The sequence below is a fragment of the Bos taurus genome, chromosome 3 (genome assembly GCF_002263795.3).
Source record: "Bos taurus isolate L1 Dominette 01449 registration number 42190680 breed Hereford chromosome 3, ARS-UCD2.0, whole genome shotgun sequence".
In the NCBI taxonomy this organism is placed as follows: Eukaryota; Metazoa; Chordata; class Mammalia; order Artiodactyla; family Bovidae; genus Bos; species Bos taurus.
The window spans coordinates 78,715,862-78,732,774 of NC_037330.1; the positions used below are offsets into that span (position 1 = coordinate 78,715,862).

The 16,913-nt window shown below is 39.0% G+C and overlaps 1 protein-coding gene across 11 annotated transcripts in view; it reads right to left on the bottom strand.

Moving 5' to 3' along the window:
- SGIP1 (SH3GL interacting endocytic adaptor 1) overlaps window positions 1-16,913 on the bottom strand; it is a 241,400-nt gene that overhangs the window by 143,520 nt on the left and 80,967 nt on the right. The gene's annotated exons all lie outside the window — the stretch shown is intronic.

Sequence of the window (16,913 nt, forward strand, 5' to 3'; positions counted from 1 at the left end):
TGAGAGAGCCACATTGGTCTGACATCTTTGTATTCATATACCCAATTCATCCTTTTCTACTTTCTCAATTTGGTGGCTTTATTGGATTCTCTGAACATACCACAACATCTGTACTCCAACATCTCTTTTCTCCTTGTTTGGTCCTTACCACTGGCTGAAATGTTTTTCCTATCTTGTTGATATTTAGAACTTCCATACATGCTTCCAAGGCCCCATCAACTTCCACCTCCTCTGTTGAGGGCCTCCTAATCTTAGTGTAGCCAGAAAACGACTGTCCTGTGCTCCCCTCAAATTTTGCTCCTATATGTATCGACTTAGCAACTAACCAACAATGATACAGTATAATACAACAAATTACTCCACCTATTAATTCCTATGTCAGTTTCCCACATAGACTGTAAGACTTTCTAGGCCAGAGGCCAAGGATATGCTCTCTATATCCTCTGCACCAAACACAGGAACCAGATAATATTTGTTGATTTAAGATGTCTTCTAAGAAGCATCATTCAGGTGCTACTGGAATAAGAAGGCTCCTTTCTTCCATCCTAGGTAAACCAAGCCCAATCTTGTATGTTCCATCCTTGTCCTATCAAGGTTCTGTCTGGGATTCCCATCTCCTACATGTCCTGTGGTTACACGTGTGGCTTGCATTTCTCATGTCGTGTGAGTTCTCAGTTGTGTCCAACTCTTTGATCCCATCGACTGTAGCCGGTCAGACACCTCTCTCCATAAGACTTCCCTGGCAAGAATACAGGAGTCGGCTGCCATTTCCTCCTCCAGGGAATCTTCCAGACCCAGGGTTCAAACCTGCATCTCCTGCATTGCAAGTGGATTCTTTACCACTGAGCCATTGGGGAAACCGGTTCCTCATGTTAGTGAGTCTTATTCAGATATACCATTGCCTATATATTCAAAGCCTTAGACTTGTTACTGGTGGTTTGGAAATTTTTCTTCACAAATTATATCTGGAAAAGTCACTGATGTTCAGAATTTGTTTGGTACTACCGGGTGGATCTGGAGAAGAAAATGGCTACCCACTCCAGTATTCTTCCTTGGAGGATCCCATGGACAGAAGAACCTGGCAGGCTACCGTCCGTGGGGTTGAAAAGAGTCAGAGACGACTGAGCGACTACCACTACCAGATGGATTGGGCGTCCCAGGGGGCTCAGTGGGTAAAGAATCCACATGCAGTGCAGGAGACGATCCCTGGGCTGGGAAAATCCCCTGGAGGAGGGCACGGCAACCCACTCCAGTATTTTTGCCTGGAGAATCCCCGTGGACAGAGTATCCTGGCAGGCTACAGTCCTTGGGGTTGCAAAGAGTTGAACGTGACTGAAGTGACTGAGCATGCACGCATGCTCCAGGTGGATCAAAGGGAAAAACACTGACAAAATCAGAGATTTGATGTCATCTTCTAAAACATATGAATCAGCCCAGACCACTTGGATGATCTGAGTCATTCATTATCTGACTCTCAAGATACTACTCAAATATAATCTCCAAATGCCTCTGTTTGTCTAATTTTGCATTTGAACAGTCATTCCATTTAAGAGGTTTAGGTCTTTAAAATGTCAATGTTTGTTTAAAAAAAATCTCCTCCCACATTAAGCTGTTCTCCATTACTCTCCACATGAGGTGTTCATAGAAAACTTACTGACATTTAAAGTATCCACCCATTACATTTAGGAATACCTTCCCTCTGTCATTTTAAATTTTGAGTGTGAGAAACTTCTCACCTCTAATTGCCTTATGTCCTTATAGGGACAAAATTGTCATTTTCTTCCTATAATTTTTCTTGAGCTTTAAGTCTCTTCACTGGCTTCTCCATGCTCTTAATTCAGCTTTGGGGGTCCCAGTGAGTGCTATATTCACTGGTCAATATTGGTTTTTATAGGATTATAAAACAAATGCTATTATTGTCTTATGTTTTCAAATTACTTTAGTTCCTGTAACTTGATCATGAGATAAGAGATAGCATGTCCTACCAAACAGATGAGAAAATACAGACAAATTCCAGTAATTCTTGTATTAAATTAGTAACAGAACAGGCAATAGAAGATTTCCATAGACTCTGTCCTGTTTTTGACCACCAAATTTGGATAATAGCCAATTTGAACTAGGTCATGAACGTCATGAGTTGTCCATTTTCCAGTGAAAACTGCTCTGGCTCAGGCTTCAGGAGACAGAGTCCATCGCCAGCATCATTTCTAATTGTATAGATGAATATGAGTTACATTTTTTTTTTGTATTTCCATCTCTCAGTTTACAACAAATCAGCCAGTAACAAGGAATGAAAGAATTTGCACATATTCACAAAATGCAATGCCATTCTGTAGTTTTAGTTTCAATGAAAGTCATATTTCCCATATGTAGAATACATTCTCATATATGGAATATACACAGAAATACACCAGAGGTGTGACAATCCAGAAAAACAAAACTAATCAAACTGTTGAATAAGAGAAAACACTGAAAACCTTTACCCCTTGAAAGATGGAAAATGTGAAAGTTTAGAAAACTATAAAGAAAATTCTGAAAGGCAAAAAAATATGAAATACAAAAGTTATTCATATCTTAATAGCTCTTTGAGAAGATGCAGGAAGAAACAATCATACCAAATGAACTAAAAGTGAATGGATAAGTGTGGTCAAGTATTTTGAGAGTTTATTTAAAAATATTTAAAGAACATATACATGTCCACACTGCTATATTTAAAATGGATAACCAACAAGGACCTACTATACAGCACATGGAACTCTGCTGAATGTTATGTGGCAGCCTGGATAGGAGGGGAGTTTGAGGGAGAATGAACACATGTATATGTATGGCTGAATCCCTACCCTGTTCACTTGAAACTATCACAACATCGTTAATTGGATATACCCCAATACAAAAAAAAAAGTTTTAAAAAATATCCAAAGAAATTCTTCAAAAGAGAACAAGGATAGTCAAAGATCTTATAGTAGTAACAAGCTTAAGATACCACATATGGTAACATAATAAGCTTAAAAAATACTATATCCAATGATTTTTTTCACTTCTGACTCTCAAACCACATGAAAGTTTTAAAGTGAATTTCTACAGTATAATTATCCTTTAGGCTGGGTCATGAATTTTTGTCAATTATTCTTTACCAAAAATGGAAGGGAAAAAATCAAGTGTCTTTGAGAAATGAAGTAACTAACTTTTCCCTTGCCAACGTCTAAACAAAGATTTCTAAAGAGGAAGAGTTTTAATGTTCTGATGATCTGAGGCTAGGACAGTCCTCGTCCAAGCTATGGAGCTAAGAACACACTCCCATGTTCATGCAGAACTGGGTCAGGCACACGGAAGTCTGGCCTGTGCCTGCAGCATCTCTCCACCTCATTTAGATTCCTTTAGCCTCCTCTGGTATTATGGGAGAAGCTAGTAAAGTCTTGGAACTACAACAGCAAAATTTAAAAATAGACGGATTTTTAAGATGGTAGGAAAGCTTATTTCAAGATAGGTAGTCCTGGGTATGATGTTACAAGGTAATGAAATAGCAAAGATGCAGAAACGGACAATAGCAACAGCACAAATATATAGAGTAATGTTTGTAGCTACCAAAACTGAGGTCCAGCCTACGGGTTAGGTACCAGCTGCTTTGCATATATTGACTCATTTAAATTTCTAACAAGCCTTGTGAAAAAGTAGAAGGTATTTTCTTTGCAAATGAGGAGCCTGAGGGTTTACCTGAGTTAGGTTTTATTTATCATCATCTCTAGGGGTGGGTAATGGAGGTTCTTTACCCACGGATTCCCAAGAGTTCTGCTGGACTGTGTCCTAATTTTCTTTACATCCCCTCCTTGGGTGGGGGGGACAGTTTCATTCATTGATCATTCATAGTTTCCTTTTCCATCTATATGTAGACGAATCCTAAATCCATAGGTCAGATCAGATCAGATCAGATCAGTCGCTCAGTCGTGTCCGACTCTTTGCAACCCCATGAATTGCAGCACACCAGGCCTCCCTGTCCATCACCAACTCCCGGAGTTCACTCAGACTCACGTCCATCGAGTCAGTGATGCCATCCAGCCATCTCATCCTGTCCTCCCCTTCTCCTCCTGCTCCTAATCCCTCCCAGCATCAGAGTTTTTTCCAATGAGTCAACTCTTCACATGAGGTGGCCAAAGTACTGGAGTTTCAGCGTTAGCATCATTCCCTCCAAAGAAATCCCAGGGCTGATCTCCTTCAGAATGGACTGGTTGGACCTCCTTGCAGTCCAAGGGACTCTCAAGAGTCTTCTCCAACACCACAGTTCAAAAGCATCAATTCTTCGGCACTCAGCCTTCTTCACAGTCCGACTCTCACATCCATACATGACCACAGGAAAAACCATAGCCTTGACTAGACGAACCTTTGTTGGCAAAGTAATGTCTCTGCTTTTGAATATGCTATCTAGTGCTATTTCCTAAGCTTCTGGATATACAGTACTTTTTATCATACTCAAGCTTCTATAAATAGGCATCATATTTCTTTGAAAGCCTTTAGGTGCCACCTTATACACATGTAACCAAACCTTTAAAGGCATGTCCAATCACTTACAAGTGTTTTCTGAATAAATCCCCCTTAAAATGAAACAGTTCTCCATGAACAAATGAATTAAAAAGAAATGTGGTGTACCCTTACAATGTAATATTATTTAAAGGAATGCAGTACTGACACATGCTACAACATGCATGAACCTTGAAAACATTATGCTAAATGAAAGAAGCCAGATACGAAGAACCACCCAGTGTATGAATCCATTTATGTGAAATATCAAGGGCAAGCAAATTCATTGTTATAGAAAACCGAGTAGAAGTTGCCAGGGGTGAGGAAGAGGGGAAAAGAGGAGTGTCTGCCTAGTTGGTATGGAGTTTCCTTCTAGGATAGTATGAAAGTTCAAGAAATCTATAGTGCTGACAGCTACTCAACACTGAGAATGTACTGAATACACTTTAACATGGCCAACATGGTAAATTCTGTCATGTTTATTTCATCACAATAAAAAAGAAACAGAATAATTCAAGCCAGATTGTCCTGTGACCAAGGGGAGAAAGATAGGAGGGAGCAAAGAAGAAAAGAAAGAGACAAGGTGGATTGGCTTAAAAGTTTGGGATCTTTTTTTTTTTTCCTTTTAATTTATTTTTGTGCTAAAGTTGTCAATATTTAGTAAAGACACTGGGAGCTAGATAGTCACAAATCTTTCTTCATGATGACCTTCACTATCAAGAAACTGGTATGTCCATGACAATTGTTAACTACAACTAAACCTCCAGCACTTCTTTCTCATGTAACAGATGTTTACAAAAAGCATCATGAACACATTTTTAATGTTCCTTTCAGCTTTTCTCATCAGATCACAATGTTATGTTAACCCCTACTAGATGGTAAGCTCCATGAAGGTAGCCCCTCCACTGTGTAATAGATGTCTGTCTTTATTTTCATTGTCCCATAGTGGTTCCCAAATAGAATATTCCTTAAAGTAATTCATTCAATTGTAATAACATAGAGGCACTATTTCTCATCCCCTTTTCAAACTGTAAGTCAGACCACTGGAAGCTTATGAAATCAATTTGTTAGGGTGAAACCTTCATTCAAAAATGAAATAGAAGATGAAAACTAAGTGTACATTGCCTGTAGAAAGGATGAAGACTATATCATGAAATTCTTGGTCTCAGTTATGTGAGTGGTCAATGTTTGCAAACAGGGTGACCATGTAAAATACTTTTCTTATGACAGCTCCAAAATGTACAAAAGTGTTTAAAAATAACTTTAAAAAGTCTTTTAAATTTACAACACAAATGACTGTGTTCACTAATGTTCTTCTCTGAAATGTCTTTGAACTAATTATATTTTTAAATTAGATACCTTAGAATTTAAGATACCTTAGAACTTCCTTACTTTGAGTGTACAGCTCTGCAGGTGAAGAAGAAATAGTACAGCAAAAAAATTCCCTTTATCAATTTTCTTTTCTCTCAAGTATAACTGTTCTGTAGGGATTCATTAAGTAAACACTAAATTCTAAATTTAGCCTTTAAATGTTACACAGAAAATAGAATTTTTAAGAAGGACCTTCCAAAAAAGAATTTGGCCTCAGTACTCTGTTTTATCTTAGATAAAACATCAAAATCTGATACTCAAAAGAAACCACAGAGTTTTTGCTTGGTTAGTCTCATGTCTCCTAGTTTTAAAAATTACTCTTGATATATTAATACTTTTCCCTAAAAATAAAGATTAGTTCTTTAGATGGACAGATTGAGATAACAGTCCTGGAGCTGAGATCAAATAGGAGAAATCAAGGTGTAAGCATCCTGTAGGCAGTAGCCAAGGACTAACTACACAGAACACAGAAGATGCTGCTCTTCAGCAGAGATGCTGCCACACAGGAGTGTAAGCGCAGAGCTCTGCCAGCACCTCCTCCTTTCTCTCCTGTACTGAATTCTTCTAGCTGGTAGGACAACAAGAGGTCAAAGGCAGAACGGTCACCATCATCAGCATGTTGGTAGCAAGTTGGTTTATCTTCCAGCTATCTTAAAGGGGCTGGGGGAAGGGAAAAGATGTGGCACTACTTTTTAATACCTTTCTCACTCATGTACTGGTGGCTCAGATGGTAAAGAATCTGCCTGCAATGCAGGAGACCCAGGTTCTACCCCTGGGTCAGGAAGATCCCTTGGAGAAGGGAAAATGGCAACCCACTCCAGTATTCTTGCCTGGAGAATCTGGACAGAGGAGCCTGGTAAGTTACAGTCCACTGGGTCATAGTCCAGACAGGACTGAGTGACTAACACTTTCTTTTTTCACTCATGTCACAGTCTTGCTTTCATACTGCTTTCACTAACAGCTCTTAATTATGGTGTTAAACACCCCATATAAGCATACTGCTTTTAACATTGTTGAAAAGGTGGCACTTCTGGAGAACACGTTCCTGGGGTATATCTGGTCCTTCTGCTTCCCACCCGCTACAAACAGTGCTTTTGAGCAGAGCTTGGACAAAGGAAAAGGCTTGGGCACAAGGCTAGCTCTAAGAGTGACCTGGAGCTTTGGAAGAAAGAGGAACACTGGAAGGAGGAGAGGGTGGCAGTGACAATAGTTTAAGGTTGGTATGTAAAACACAGTTCATAGAGGAATACAAGCCATCTCATTATCTGCCTCAGAAGCATGAAGACACACCTCCCAGAAGCCCTGCAGGGGACATGGTAGAAGGGAACAGAATACATGGCCTACTTTGGAATCTGGAGATCTGGGATCATATCTCAATTTGACTTCTTACTGGCTGTCATTTGCAGCAAAACTTACAGACACTATGAGAGGAATTGCGTTAATTTCAGTATAAGATTCATGTCTTCACAGGACATGAGGTTTGGAGGAACAACCTTTGTTTTTCTCTCTGTAATCCCTAGAAGTGAGGGGAAGGCAGCACTGGTTCACTAGGTCCTTCAAATGTGCCGGGCACTAGGCTAAGCTTTTTTCAAATTTAGCCAGCTGAGCTATTTAAAATATTAAAAGATGATGCAGTTAAATGTTGTTCTCAATATGCCAGCAAATTTGGAAAACTCAGAAGTTGCCACAGGACTGGAAAATGTCAGTTTTCATTCCAATTCCAAAGAAGGGCAATGCCAAAGAATGTTCAAACTACCATACAACTGTGCTCATTTCACATGTTAGCAAGGTCATGGTCAAAATCCTTCAAGTTAGTCTTCAACAATATGTGAACCAAGAAATTCCAGACGTACGTGCTAGATTAGAAAAGGCAGAGGAACCACAGATCAAATTGTCAACATCAGTTGGATCATAGAAAAAGTAAGAGAATTCCAGAAAAATATCTCCTTCTGCTTCATTGGCTATGCTAAAACTTTTGACTATGTGGATCACAACAAACTGTGGAAAATTCTTAAAGAGATGGGGGAAAAAAAAAAAAAGAGATGGGAATACCAGAGCGCCTGACCTGCCTCCTGAGAAACCTGGATGTAAGTCAAGAAACAATAGTTAGAGTGGGACATGGAACAACAGACTAGTTCAGGATTGGGAAAGGTGTCTGACAGGGCTGTATATTGTCACCCTGCTTATTTTACTTATATGCAGAGTACATCATGGAGAATGACAGGCTGGATGAATCCCAAGCTGGAATCAAGATTGCTGGGAGAAATATCAATAACCTCAGATATGCAGATGATACCACCCTTATGACGGAAAGTGAAGAGGAACTAAAGAGCCTTTAGATGAAGATGAAAGAGGAGAGTGAAAAAGTTGGCTTAAAACCCAACATTCAGAAAACTAAGATCATGGCATCTAGTCCCATCACTTCATGATAAAAAGATGGGGAAAAAACAGAAACAGTGAGAGACTTTATTATCTTGGGCTTCAAAATCATTGAGGATGGTGACTGTGGCCATGAAATTAAAAGATGCTTGCTCCTTGGAAGAAAAGCTATGACAAACCTAGACAGTGTATTAAAAAGCAGAGATGTCACTTTGCTGACTAAGGTCCATCTAGTCAAAGCTTTGGTTTTTTCAGTAGTCATGTATGGATGTGAAAGTTGGACCATAAAGAAGGCTGAGCACTGAAGAACTGATGCTTTCAAACTGGGTGCTGGAGAAGAGTCTTGAGAGTCCCTTGAACAGTAAGGAGTTTAAACCAGTCAATCCTAAAGGAAATCAACCCTGAATATTCATTGGAGGAACTGATGCTGAAGCTGAAGTGCCAGTACTCTAGCCACCTGATGCAAAGCGTCAACTCATTAGGACCCTGAGCTGGGAAAGATTGAAGGCAGAAGGAGAAGGGAGCAATGGAGTATGAGATGGCTGGATGGCATCACTGACTTAATGGAAATGAGTTTGAGCAAGCTCCGTGAGATGGTGAAGGACAAGGAAGACTGTTAGGGAGGAAGACTGACAGGGAAGACAGAGGTATCAGAGGAGAGGAGGAGGAGCCCTAAACTGCATGGGGTGGACCTATCTGAAGGCATGTGCATTAAGGCAAGGAACAGAGATCGGGGAAGCAGTGTGGTGTGACCTCACCACATTTTTAGGTGAACAGCACATATACAACAGCACATTGAAAAGCTCAATTTAGCCCAAAACACACTGAATAAATAAAAACCAAATAGATGTAATGTTTTAAGTACTTAAGATGTTTCAGGAAATCTGTCAGGAACTTCCCTATATTAACACAACCTTACAAAGTAGGAGCTATTATGTTATTGATTACATATCATGGTTCATGAGGAGTGACTGGAGCCAGGTCACACAGGTGGTAATTGACAGACCACATTCAGAGTCCCCTCTGCCTGACTTTAGAGCCCATGCCCTTCACGTCTTTGGAATATCTTTCTGTTAGTTCATAATTTGTTTTGCCCTCTTATCAAAAACAAGAGCAAAAGCAAACACAAAAACCTTAATTTTTTTAAAATTGAAAGCCATTTTTAGGGAAATTAGGCAGGACATTTGTTAAGCACAAAGACTGTATTTTGCATATTTACATCTTTGTGTGCTGCCCAGTGAACATAAGGAGACCCAATAAATGTTTGCTAAATGAATTATTTCTGTGATAAACATGAATTCTCAGCTTAAGTCTTCATCAGCTTGAGGGGTTACTCAAAGGTGAATCGCATGTAATGGAATTACTTATTTTCTCCAGGAACTCAGGCCAAACATTTGGTCTCAGTAATAAAAAACAGGCAAATTTAATTGCCCTGGGCATAATGCCGCATATTGACAGCAACTCTCACTGGTAATATCTATTCATTATGATGGCCACTGTATTTCTGTCAGGAAAGATTAAAATACTTTGTGTATTAGCTTTTCCTCTAAGTTTTAAATATAGGTACTATAATCCAATTCAGATTCTTTGTTTTAAGAAGTTCTGACAGAAAAATTTAAGACCAGTTAAGAAGAAAGCCAGTTCCTCCCATGATTTTTTATGATATTTATGATTTTCAGCATCAAGACTACTGCCTAAGGTATGGGAGATGCTTAATAAAGGCAAGTACCAGGGAATATGAAGTTCAATGTCAAGCAGTACTTGGCACAGTCAGTTAACAAATGTTTCTTGATTGATCTACGCATTTACCGTTTTAATCCAAATTATTCAAAACTGGTGGGCATGTGCTCTTCAGTCTGAATGCTTTACCTTCATTTTTATGTGACTCAAAGGAAATCCAGGTGATCTTTGTACTTAGTGAGTACAGAGCCTCTTTATAAAATAGCACCCTTTCATTCTGAGCTGAGTCTATTCTCAGAAATACGCACGTTAATGACACACTCCATTAGAATTGGATTGCAAAAGAGGCTGATGTAGATGGTACCTTGAAGATCAGGTTTGATATATGGGAGTTCAGGTTAGTGCACTAAAATGGAGATGGCCATAAGTCATTTAAGACTTCAAGGGCTAAAAATAATAATGATTTTTAAGGAACATGGACATGGTAACATGGAAGAAAATGTTGAAACAAAAATGGTCATGAAACAGGCTTTCCACAAAAGGACCTAGATTTGCTATGTCAATATCACTGCAATGAAGGAGTTGAGTGAAAATGGGAAGAGTTTTGAGCAGCTGAACAATTTCTATTAAGCATTAAATATAGTAACAAGGTGAGCTTTCCTGGTGGCTCAGTGGTAAAGAATTTATCTGCAATGCAGCAGAGGCAAGTTCGATTCCTGTCAGGAAGATCCCCTGGAGAAGGAAATGGCAATCCACTCCAGTATTCTTGCTTGGGAAATCCCATGGACAGAGAAACCTAGCAGACTACAGTCCATGGGGTCACAAAAGAGTCAGAGAGGACTTAAGGATTAAACAACAACAGTAACAAGATCCATAGGAAACATACATAGTTGTAAAAAAATGTAGGAGCTTTGAATTCTGAAAAACTTTTGTTCAAATCCCATCTTTACTACCTCCGGGGGCAAATTACACAAACTCTCTGAGTCTGTTTTCTCATCTATTACAAAAGGTGTTTGTAAAGTTTCAGTGGGTGTAAAGACTTTATATCTTACCTAAAATATATATTGTATATTACTTTATGCAGATTTATCTTGCTTTTATTTTGCAGTTTTGATTATTTACAAAGCAATGAGAAATCAGCTATTCTAACAGATTACTAAAAGTAACTAAATGACTGACTTCAGCAGTTACAGCATCTCCATTGCTCTATTCCTTTAGAAATAAAAACATAACATGAAATCTTAAAATAATCAAAATTTCAAAATCTCAAGGTTTTCCTGGTTACAGCTATAAAAACCAAACCAAGATTAAGAAATGGAATTTACTGACATCTATCATAAAATTTCCCCTGGAGAAGGAAATGGCAACCCACTCCAGTATTCTCGCCTGTAAAATCCCATGGACAGAGAAGCCTGGCAGGTTACAGTCCATGGGGTCACAAAGAGTTGGGCACAACTGAGCAACTGAACACACACACATCATAAAAGGTAAGTGGGGGATGGTTTAATACTCACAGTAAGAAACACAACTATCTCCTAAAGCAGGAAAATATTACATCATTGGTGAAGACTTTACTGTGTGCAAATCTATTACAAACTCTAATCAGCTGGTCATCCCAGCATGATTGAAAGTAGGCCAGTGTTACTCTTACTTGGGTTAGCAGTGTATAGAATTTGTTTTCTGCTTCTTGCCAGCTAGGGAGAATAATACTTCAAGCACTAGTGAAATTAATTTGACCTGTTCCATGAGAACCTTGTTCTGTAAATGATTTTCCTCTTATCCTCTTTCTCTCTCTCACTCTTTCTCCCTATATCCACTGACATTCTTCTCTCCCTTCCATCTCCATTCCCTCCCCAGCCTGACAGTGACATGTAGACAGAACTGAAGTTAATGATCCTGCACAGAAGGACTCTGGTTTTCAGGCATAAACAGAAAAATTCAATTGAATTGTAATTCACCAAATCTCATTTGCAAAAAACTCCATTTTCAACAAGAAAATGAACCCAAAAGCAAGTAAACTGCACAATAACAGAAATGCTTTTCATATTCTCTCTCTCTCTTTTTAATATTTCACCCAGAGAGAAAGGGGCAAGTCCTTTGGTAAAATCTCTATAAATTTTTAGTATATGTGGCATTTAGCACTGTGAATTAAATTCTTCAAAGGATGAATTTTAAAGAAAGATGGAACATGTCCTACACAGAATTATTTTGGTTTTCATTCTAACTTACTATTTGGAGGCAGAGAGGTGAACAAAGGGAAAGAGATTTACATGGCATGGCAAACTCAATACATCATAGCTATTAGCTAGCTTTATTTAGTGAGAAACCATGGAGCCTGCTTCTAAAAAGGAATGCAAATGGTTTAAAAAGTTAAAAACACATAAGTATGGAGTTATTTCTTTTTAAAAGAAGGTCAGTTATTGGAGGAACATATACAAAATAAAGGTTAAGAGGGAACTAAGTTCAGAATTTAGGTCTAATTTCTTTTGAGAGGTCTCTGGAATACATGTGGATTAATTCTGTTTCTAAGGTTTATACTAACAATAGTCATTATCATCATCATTCACCTATCTATTCACCGATCCTCTGTACTTCTGTCCACTCACCCACCCATCCATCCTTTGACTATAATTTCCAATAGGTAATAAAGTTCATTGTCATAAAATTATGCCTGTTGGATGATATAAATCTATCAAGTTGCGATGAAAAGCTGCTCGCTTTTAGTCTGTTCTCACTGGAGGTAGAAAATATCAAGTCAGTCCTCTTGGAGAGTTAACCCTTGGTAGGTATGATGATTTATTAAGCCATTGCCTCAGCATCTTGGTAACCTAAGCAGTCATATTATTGTTCCCGTGTTTTATTTACAGATCTTATAATCTAATCACTTAAATTCATGTCTATTGGTCTACCAATGAATGATTCCCTGATTCTAGGCCCTCATATTTACCTAGGAAGCTCAGATGGTAACTTTTCCCATCACTGGTCAGTATTCTCTTCACCAATTTCTCAATGTTGGGCAGGCAGATAACTCTAGCCTTTTATTAAATGTCCAGAGTCCTGCTAGCTTTCGAGTATTTGGAATCACCATCAGAAGATCTCATCTTCTCATTTGGTGGTTGATAGAATAGGGGTGTGCTGGACATCTGTCATGTGCCATGGATGCTTCTGGACTAGAGATGCAGTATCTAATATGATGCTTGAATTATGTGAGGTCAAAGATCAGTTACTAAAACCTTAAAACACTCTCCTTCAATTAAGTACGTGTCATCCACTTTGGCATCTCCTTGCCAATTCATGGATAGGACATGCGTGCATAACTGTGTGGTGTTTAAGATGAAGAGTGACATGAGATGAGGATGTCAGGGGCCAGATTATACAGGGTCTTAAAGGTCAAGTTAAGGACTTTAGATTTTAAAGTACAATGGGCAGACATCGAAAGCATTGGAGCAAGAAAGTGACATCATCTAAATATCTTTTTTTTTTTTTCCTACCAGCAATGTGAATTGGTTAGTACCAGAGAGCTCCAATAGTAATTTGTATAATGGTCACTGCGATGTGCTAAATAAATAAGTTGTCTCTTCTAGATCATTAAAAGACACAATCACATTGATGTACCAATTATTTGAAAACCAGCATTAGAAGTAGGTTCTGTTTAGAAACTCTAACTAAAATATTTATTAGAATAGCTGAATATCTGAGCATTTCTCACCACTAAAGAGTTTGCCATTTATGACAGTATGTAATTATACCAAATTTGACAATCCTAATTGAGATTCAAACTAATTCAGAGCCTTCAAACTAATGAAACTCCCACAACTCCTGAACTCAAACTCCCTGAATATACTTTACCATATTGCTTCATTATATGTGAGTGGGCAACATAGGTGTGTATAAATAAATATATAATAAAAATATATATATATATACGTAAGAGAGAAAGAGAGATCAAGAGAGACAGAGAGAGAGAGAGCACACACAAACTATTTCTCATGATGTTCTAGAATACAGAATTTTTTTTGAGTATGGTTTTTGTTTCTATTTCTATGCTAAATATATCTCATTACTTTCTAAATGTCTAGAACAGTGTCATGAACCCCTATTTGGCTGAATAGCATTCCCCCAACAATCTGGGTCACATTCCCAGTGACACTAATACCATTTCAAGCTGAAATATGGCTTTCAGCATTTTGATTAAATATTCTGCTAAGTACTCTAAGAAGACTTTTCGATTTATGAGACTATAACCTCAAAGGTAGAAGAAGGTAAAAGGTGACTTTAATAATGATAAAGAAACCAAAACAAAACAGAAAAAAAGGCATTAGAAATGGGGTTTATAGAAGGAACATCAAGATCCAAATGCCGAGTCTGAATTAAGTTAATTATGTGGTACTTTACACAAATGTATGTTGTTCTTCCTGGAACAGACACATTTACAAGGGTAATTCTATGCGAAATTCACAAGTTTGCTAGCATCCTAGTTAGGCTGCCCCAGATATTCCTCCTCTAAAATGCCTTTGAAAAGGGTGTGTGGCTCCACACTCTTTTCTGCAGTCACCTAAACACAGGCACACACCCTGTCCAGCACCACCATTTGCTTATGTAGAGCCCATTCAATTCCCCCTCCCCAGGATTTAAGCAGAATTAAATCTGCTCTGAAGTTACCAGAAGACAGATCTTGCTTAGGCTGGCATTTCAGACCTGGTCTATCATATTTCTCTAGTTTTAGCTGTCACTATTACTCTGTAAATAGTCTGCTCTGCAACCGAATGAAAATTCTCCTCATTCCCTAGACAAATGTGCACCTCTGCGCCCTACATCTTAGCTTCTGTTTTCAAGACTCTCTCTTTGGCCCACCTTCTTTTTAACCAGTAACCACAGAGACCCAGCCATCCTCCAGCTGCTTCAGAAATACCCCAACACACCTGCAGGAGGGTCTCCTCCAGAATTGACTATTTCTTCTCTTGAGTTCTTCTAAAACTTAAGACTTCATGACAAAAATCATCCAACTTTGCTACATAGGACAGTTTGCATGCATGCGTGCTCAGTTTGCATTGTCTTTATTCTTTTGGAGTTTAAGCTGCATGAGGACAGGATCCATTTCTCACTCATCTTGTGCCCCATCACTGAAGCTAATTCAGTGCCCCGCACACAGCAGGTAGTTCATTAACTTTCATGAATTGAGAAAAGGGTTCCAAGCCAGGCCAAGGCCAAGTGTCAGAAAAAGACCTTCTCCATATCTGCTGGATATAAGCAACCAAATCAGGAACTTTTAAGTTAAATTCCTTCCATCACTGAGAAAAGAAACTCCACTAAACTTGCTAATCTTCATGTGTTCAAGTACATGTCAAAAATATACCCAACACCCTAAAAAGCCAGCAAAGTAAATGAAGAGGTAGAAGCAAAGGTGAAAGAAGATACATGAGTGTATGTACACAAATACGATGCGCTAATACTTGCATGGACCTCCCTGGTGGCTCAGTGGCAAAGAATCTGCTTGCCAACATGGGAGATGTGCGTTCAATCCCTGGGTTGGGAAGATATCCTGGAGAAGGAAATGGCAACCCACTCCAGTATTCTCGCCTGGGAAATCCCATGGACAGAGGAGACTGGAGGGCTACAGTCCATAGCGTTGCAAAAAGAGTCGGACATGACTTAGTAACTAAACAAGAACAACAACCGCACTTGTGTCTTCAACACAGAAGAGATCCTTAGGCTCCCTCAGTGCCTGTTCTCTCTTATTTTAAGGGCAGAGATAACATTAATCTACTCTTCCAGACCTGAATGGCAGCAGCCAATTAGCGCAGGTCAAACAGGCAAAGCTAAGCATCAGTAGCAATAGCAGCTGCTTGAGAGGAAATGGCACATAACACTCTTAAGAAAATGAGAGGGCTTTTATCATCAGGCTACCAGCCCAGCTTGTTACAACAGAGTCTCTTAGTTTTGTTAAATTCTAGAATGGGGCATTAAGTGGTACTCTAAACAATGATAAATTAAAAAAGCACTTTTTAAGTTTTAGAAAAGGCAGAGGAACCAGAGATCAAATTGCCAACATCTGCTGGATCATGGAAAAAGCAAGAGAGTTCCAGAAAAACATCTATTTCTGCTTTATTGACTATGCCAAAGCCTTTGACTGTGTGGATCACAATAAACTGTGGAAAATTCTGAAAGAGACGGGAATACCAGACCACCAGATCTGCCTTTTGAGAAATCTGTATGCAGGTCAGGAAGCAACAGTTAGAACTGGACATGGAACAACAGACTGGTTCCAAATAGGAAAAGGAGTACATCAAGGCTGTATATTGTCACCCTGCTTATTTAACTTATATGCAGAGTACATCATGAGAAACGCTGGACTGGAAGAAGCACAAGCTGGAATCAAGATTGCCTGGAGAAATATCAATAACCTCAGATATGCAGATGACACCACCCTTATGGCAGAAAGTGAAGAGGAACTAAAAAGCGTCTTGATAAAAGTGAAAGTGGAGAGTGAAAAAGTTGGCTTAAAGCTCAACATTCAGAAAACGAAGACCATGGCATCCGGTCCCACCACTTCATGGGAAATAGATGGGGAAACAGTGGAAACAATGTCAGACTTTATTTTTTTGGGCTCCAAAATCGCTGCAGATGGTGACTGCAGCCATGAAATTAAAAGATGCTTACTCCTTGGAAGGAAAGTTATAACCAACCTAGATAGCATATTCAAAAGCAGAGACATTACTTTGTCAACAAAGGTTCGTCTAGTCAAGGCTATGGTTTTTCCTGTGGTCATGTATGGATGTGAGAGTTGGACTGTGAAGAAGGCTGAGCGCCGAAGAATTGATGCTTTTGAACTGTGGTGTTGGAGAAGACTCTTGAGAGTCCCTTGGACTGCAAGGAGATCTGACCAGTCCATTCTGAAGGAGATCAGCCCTGGGATTTCTTTGGAGGGAATGATGCTAAAGCTGAAACTCCAGTACTTTGGCCACCTC